General features: G+C 44.3%; 1 pseudogene; it reads right to left on the reverse strand.

Moving 5' to 3' along the window:
• Positions 1–1,626: 1,626 nt before the first annotated feature.
• On the reverse strand, positions 1,627–3,503 carry LOC108512730 (keratin, type I cytoskeletal 18-like; annotated as a pseudogene).
• Between the last annotated feature and the right edge of the window lie 3,762 nt (positions 3,504–7,265).

Below are 7,265 nucleotides of genomic sequence, written 5' to 3' on the forward strand. Positions count from 1 at the left end.
ATAACACTATCTTCTTCAATGATCAGTTATAATGTTTCAATAAAATAAAATAAAAGTGAAAAGAAAAGCTTCCCACTTAAAGACTTAATAAGAGCTGGGCACGGTGACTCACGCCTGTAATCCCAACACTTTGGGAGGCCGAGGCAGGCAGATCACAAGGTCAGGAGTTCAACACCAGCCTGGCCAATATGGTGAAACACCATCTCTACTAAAAATGCAAAAATTAGCCAGGAGTGGTGGCAGGCACCTGTAGTCCCAGCTACTTGGGAGGCTTAGGCAGGAGAATCACTCAAACCCAGGAGACAGAGGTTGCAGTGAGCTGATATCACGCCATTGTACTCCAGCCTGAGAGACAGAACGAGACTCTGTCTCCAAAATTAAAAAAAAAAAAAAAAAAAAAAAAAAAAAAAAAAAAAAATTCTCTACTAAGGTTGTGAAGATCTACGGTAAGAACAAATGTTCTATTTGTGAAATTGTTAAGAAGAAAAAAGTAATTGGTGCATATATAGGGTATGGTACTATGCACGGTTTCCGGCATCCACTGGGGCCTTGGGATGTATCCTGGTGGATACGGGGGACTACAAAGAAATGTGCTAATTCAAAACAGTGAGCAACATTAGAGAGTCTCCCTGCAGGTACAAGAGGATGGACTGAGTGAGAAGTAGATTTCCCGTATACTCTTGGGAGATGAATAACAATAGCAACAATTAGAGTGATGAAAGTGCAATAGTAGAAAGGGATCCCTCTCTCTCTCTTTTTTTTTCCAAGACAGAATCTTGCTCTGTCACCCAGGCTGGAGTACAGTGGCGTGATCTTGGCTCACTGCAATCTCCACCTCCCCGGTTCAAGTGATTCTCGTGCCTCAGCCTCCCAACTAACTGGGACCATAGGCATGCACCACCATGTCTGGGTAATTATTGTATTTTTAGTAGATACAGGGTTTCACCATGTTGCCCAGGCTGGTCTCTGACTCCCGAACTCAAGTGATCCACCTGCCTCGGCCTCCCAAAGTGCTGGGATTACAGGAGTGAGCCACTGTGCCCAGCCTGATTCCTCTCTTTCTTCACCATCAAACTACTCTGTCCTATATGAGAAGAAAGGGGTGGAAGAGTTTTTCCCACTCTTCCACGTGGTCCTGAAAAGTGAAGCATGCATAGCCCCTGTCCCTCTTCTTGACAGAAAAGCCTTGTCTCTTTCTCACTTCCCAAATTTGGCTTGACTCTCATGGTGCAGTCAACTTCTTGAAGTTTGCAGGATAAGATGTCAGGCAGGATGAGGGTTCAAGTACCAAGTCTCTTTTTTCAGTGCCTTCAACTCTTAGCCCTAAATTCCAGAATGTCCTTCCTCCATCCAGCCAGTATCCATCCATTCTACTTGTCTAGATAGTCCCTACCCAAATGTCCTTATAACATTTTGAGGGATGGCATCATTCTCATTTGTCTATAACATCTTGCCTAGAACCATCGGTTTTACAGGCTGTACAGGAAGCACAATGCTGGCATCTGCTCAGCTTCTGGGGAAGCCTCAGGAAACTTTCAATCATGGCAGAAGGAAAAGAGGAAGCAGGCACATCTTACATGGCTGGAGCAGAAGCAAGAGAGCTAAAATAACTTTTATCGCTTTTTTTTTAAACCTCTGAACTTTCTATTAGCCTCCTGCTCCCCAAAGAGTATCCTGCTCCTGCTGGCTTAATGTCTCAGAATTTTGGTGTCGTTGATCTCCAGACACCACTTTGCCATCCACTATCCAGCAGGTGGTGGTCTTTTGAATGGTTTGCATGGAGCTGCTGCTGTCCAGGGTATCAGCAAGATTGAAGTCCTCGCCATCTTCCAGCAGGCCGTGGCAGGTGGTGATCTCAGCCTCCAGCTTGACTTTGATGTTCAGCAGGGCCTTGTACTCCTGGGCCTGGCACTGTCCCTCTGCCCGGGTCTGTGCTAGCTCTGACTCCAGGTGCAGCAGGATCCCATTGAGCTGCTCCATCTGCAGGGCATAGTGGGCCTCCGCCTCCCTCAGGCTGTTCTCTAAGCTGGCCTTCAGATTTCTCATGGAGTCCAGGTTGATCTCCAAGGACTGGACTGTATGTCTCAGCTCTGTGATCGTCATCTCAGCAACTCCAACCTCGGTGGATTGCGTGGTAACCACTGTGGTGCTCTTCTTAATCTACTGAGACCAGTACTTGTCCAGCTCCTCTCAGTTCTTCCAAGCCAGCTTATCATATTGGGCCCAGATGTCTGCCATGATCTTGGCAAGGTCCTGAGATTTGGGGGCATCTACCTCCAAGGTCAACCCAGAGCTGACAGTCTGGATTTGTAGGCCTTTTACTTCCTCTTCATGGTTCTTCTTCATGAAAAGCAGCTCCTCCTTGAGAGCCTCCATCTCTGTCTCNCAGGTTGATCTCCAAGGACTGGACTGTATGTCTCAGCTCTGTGATCGTCATCTCAGCAACTCCAACCTCGGTGGATTGCGTGGTAACCACTGTGGTGCTCTTCTTAATCTACTGAGACCAGTACTTGTCCAGCTCCTCTCAGTTCTTCCAAGCCAGCTTATCATATTGGGCCCAGATGTCTGCCATGATCTTGGCAAGGTCCTGAGATTTGGGGCATCTACCTCCAAGGTCAACCCAGAGCTGACAGTCTGGATTTGTAGGCCTTTTACTTCCTCTTCATGGTTCTTCTTCATGAAAAGCAGCTCCTCCTTGAGAGCCTCCATCTCTGTCTCCAGCCACAGCCGAATGACACTGGTGTCATCAATGGCCTTACAGAGCCCCTGGATGTCACTCTCCACAGACTGGTGCATGGCCAGCTCTGTCTCATACTTGACTCTAAAGTCATCAGCAGCAAGATGGGCATTGTCAATCTGCAGAACAATGCGGGCATTGTCCACAGTATTTGTGAAGATCTGAGCCCTCAGGTCCTTGATGGTCTTGAAGTAATGGCTCCAGTCTCTGATCTGGGTCCCTTCTTCTCCAGGTGCTCCCGGATTTCACTCTCCAGCTTCTGGTTCTCGGTCTCCAGGCTCCTCACTCTGTCCAGGTAGAAGGCCAGGCGCTGGTTCAGGCTTTGCATGGGCTCCTTTTCATTCTGGATGCCTCCCATTCCTGCCAGACCCCCAGCCATCCCTGCGGCCAGGCCCCCTACCCCATGCCGCCCTGGAAGCTGGTGGAGCGGGACACGGAGATTCGGGAACCAGAGCCCCCGATGTCTGCATAGATGCTGTCTGTGCTGCTGACTGGCAGGGGGCCATAGCTGGGCGCCTAGACAGAACCCAGGGACTGGTAGTTAGTGGAGGTGTAGCGAGTGGTGAAGTTCATGCTGTCTGCAGAGGAGAGCAAGAGACAGGACTCAGGCTTTGCTGATGACCTACTTTTTACTAATTATGAAAGCAATGCCTCTACCCTGAGCCAATTTGGACAATACAGGAAAGCATAAGAAAGAAGAAAACTTAAATGAGCTGTAATTCCAATGCTCAGCAATAACTACTACTAGATTTTGGTGTATTTTCTTTCAGTATTTTTTTATTCTATAACATTATTACAAAGTTTAGATCATATTAAATTTTATAGTTTGTTTTCTATTTAGATAAGCATTTGCATATCACTAAAATTACTTAAACACATAATTTTCAAGAGTGCCATGTAATTTCTTGGTATAAATATAATTTGCATAACCTTATATTTTCAAGCATTTGGGCTATATTAATTTCTATAGCATCAAATATGCCATTTTGAGTATCTTAGTGCATAAGCTTTTGCTTATATTTCTATTTCAGATATTCCTCTAGGGGAAAGTGGGATTACTGAGTCAAGATGTAGAAACATTTTAACGCTCTCATTATTGCCAAACTGTTTCCCAAAAAGAATGTAATTTCTACTTCTGTTAGCAGATAAATTCCCAGGTTGGCTGAGTTATGAAAGAGAAGGAAACCGTAGGCACCTAAAGCAGGGACAGAATGTGGGGATGGAGTAAGGTAAATATTCTAAGCAGAGAGAGTAGTTAGTGGCTTTATCCAGGGGTAACAGAACTTGGTCTAGGTAGCTGAATATAACAGGAGTAGAGAGGACAATTTGGGACAAAAACTCAAGCTGTAGAGCTATGCATAAGCCATATTACAAAGAGTCACATATATTATGTTAAGAAGTTGAATTCTAGCCTTACTGATAAACTCACCCTTATTCAACTTTATGTCCCACCCCTGCTCCAGCACCCTCAGCATTCATTCCCATATAAATTATCCCAGCTCCTGCCAGTATATATTAACTAGCTCCTTCAGGGTACAGTTATTTTTCTCCCTTAGCCACTTCAGCAGTTCCCCAGCCAGTTATGTTGTGTCTTAACCCTATTTATTGGATTAGTGGCCAGGAGTAGATCCTCAAAGTGGTGGCTATCATCTTCAGAAGCAGAAGCCTATGCATCATCTTCAAGCACAGGAGACTCTACCCTTTTATGAGGAGACATGAGCTCAGAGGGTACAGGGGAATCCGGGAATTCAATATTTTCAAGTGCATCAACCAAGATCTTCCTGTAACATCTCAGCATCTTACTCCTTCCCAATCAGAACCTGATTTTGGTGTAGCATTCCTGCTCAGGCTAAGAACTCAACCTTCTCTACAAGTCTATTACCCTCATAAAAATCTGGAACTCTTTTTGTTCCTCCCTCTCAGCAAGAAATGAAAGTCATTTTTGTATGTTGCAGTAGAGGCCCTCTAGCTTCCACAGTTCACCTTAAATTCATGATTAATCGCCTCAGCCTTCCCTTCTCTTTTGCCAAAAAATCAATATGACCCAGAAAGAGCCATTTGATTACACAGTCTTTATAATCACTCCTTCCACAAAACCTCTCAGACTCCTGAAAACAGTACACCAGCAGTGCATTCCCTTCCCATTTGCTGACTAAAAGATTTTGGCAATTGCACCTGCATAGCACACTAGGAGCCATCAATATTTAAACTATCAAAGACAGTGTCCTTATTGACAGCTGGCTGGCAGATGGGCCGGCACCAAAATATCATCTTATAGTCTGTCTTCCACTAACTCTTAAACTGGGTTTCCTGGGAAGCAGACTCTGAAGCAGTGATTTTCAGAAAGAGAATACAGGGGAATGCTTTTGAGAATGACACCTGTAAGGGAATGAGGGAAGCAAGAATGGCCAGAGTTATTGAACTGTAAATCATTTGTAACAGAGTCTTCAGCAATTCCTACTGGAAGCTCTGAACTGGGCTGGCCCTTCAAAACTGTCCTACATTAAGGCAAGGGAATGGGCTTTGTATCTTTACATCTGCCAGTCATTGGATATGGACTGCCTGTAGAGAGGAGACATAACCTTGATTGTGGCAGCTCCCTTTAGCTGAAGTAATGCCCAGAGAGGGACTCACGTGTGAGTCTTCATCAGCCAACACTCCAGCAGCTGGGAGAGTGAATGTTGTGATCCTAAAATGGAGATAGGGGCAGCATCCCACAGCATCCACTACATTCAGTTATCACACCTGGGATATAAGATAGCATAGAACTCTCCAAAGTGGATTTGATGTTGACTTAGCTGAGCTATTGGCTTAGGAGCAGGATTAGTTCCAGCATTTGAGACCATTTTCTGGAAGACGGTCCATCTCAGCTGTGGGTATTGATGGAAAATTAGGCAACTGCACTAGACTGCACAGTGTTAGTCAACCTATTACTTAGATTGGGACTCAAGCGACTTAAGGATGGAGATATGCAAAGAACTTGAAAAGTTTGAATGTCTGTATAATGGGTCTCATTGGACTCATGACTGAACTTCCTTTCCCTCCAGTGCTCTCTTTGGAGGGAAATCTAATTTTATTGAAGTTATATTGTAAAATAAATGATCAAAAGCATGAACTCTGGCCAACTTGCCTGAATCCAGTGGCTTGACTATGATATAACTGGAAGTTTCTCTTCTCTAAGGCCTTGATTTGCTTGTCTATAAAATAGGACTTACATAATAATAGTGTTATGGTAATGAGATGATATATACTTAACATACAGGACAATGCCTGATACATGATAAGCACCCCATCAATGTCAAATCAGTCTATGCTTTCTCATAGCAGTTAAAAGCAATTCTCTTATTTGATTAGTGACTTAACTAGCAAGGCTTTGTGTGCTGAATGATGCCAGCTTTGCTCTATATCTTGGGGAAAAACTCATTACCCCTCTTTTCTTGAAGGCTTTTCCTTGAGTTGGCTCTTCCGTGCCTTTGAAGCAGTGTGGTACATGAGCCTGATGTTCAAGTGGGGGCCTGGGTAGAAAGGGGAGGGTGCTGCTGGGCTTGTGTGGGCTCTAGGGATCAGGCCTGCTTCAGAGCAACAGGAGGCTCTTTGGTTTCTGCATACAAGGGCTAGTTTCCACATTAGGTTTTGTGGCCAAAAACTCCTGGTCTTGTCTTGCTCTCACAAAGACCTTGAATGGAATATGTGGCTATGACAGAACTGATTTGAGAATTTTAAGGTCCTGGGCATCTTTCTTTGTCTCTTGTTCCCAAGGATCTGACCAGTAGCCATTGTCCTGGCTTGTTCATGCTGTTTTCTTCACCTGGAATGCCCTTCCTACTCCTCTCCACCTACCAAAATGTTTCTAGGTCAGGTTCTGATACGTGGCCCTAGTCAAAATCAACCCTTCCCTCCTTCATGTTCTCAGAGTACTTTCTGCCCCATATTATGCACTGGAAACACTTCATGTGCTAGCCCAATGACATTCATATTTGTTTTCATCCCCAGTACTTAACACAATGTTTGACATCTAACTAGTGAAAGTTAAAGAACTGTACAACTATAGGGGTACAATTTTCCCCCCAATATTTGGGCTGAAATATGTATCTGTCCTTCTCTCACCCTCAGGTTGTGACCTCCTTGATGCCAGGATCAGGTTCTGTTCATCTTTATGTCCACTGGAGAGTTTACTTAGCACAGGGCTGTCACATCACAGGTTCTCAACAGATGTGTGCTAAATTCTATGAATCAATGTGAATATTTGTATGCTGTTATTATCTATGGGTTGGGCTGTCTGGGAGAGCTCTGGGTTAAATCCACAAGCTGTTTCCACATACGAATGATCTAAGTTATACATGCTTATTTTAAAATTAGAAGTCACTATTTTCTACCAAAAAAAATTCTTATCAAAACTTATATTCTTCCTGGTTCACTGTGAAGCAGGAAGTAGTCTCTGGGACTGCAACCCTGGAGTCTCTGAGCGTATAACTCTTTGAGATCTTTTTTCTTTCAGAAAGAAAAAGTTAAGCACTAATAAGTAATA

This window comes from Rhinopithecus bieti, unplaced genomic scaffold (assembly GCF_001698545.2).
Source record: "Rhinopithecus bieti isolate Rb0 unplaced genomic scaffold, ASM169854v2 scaffold_27006, whole genome shotgun sequence".
Lineage (NCBI taxonomy): Eukaryota > Metazoa > Chordata > Mammalia > Primates > Cercopithecidae > Rhinopithecus > Rhinopithecus bieti.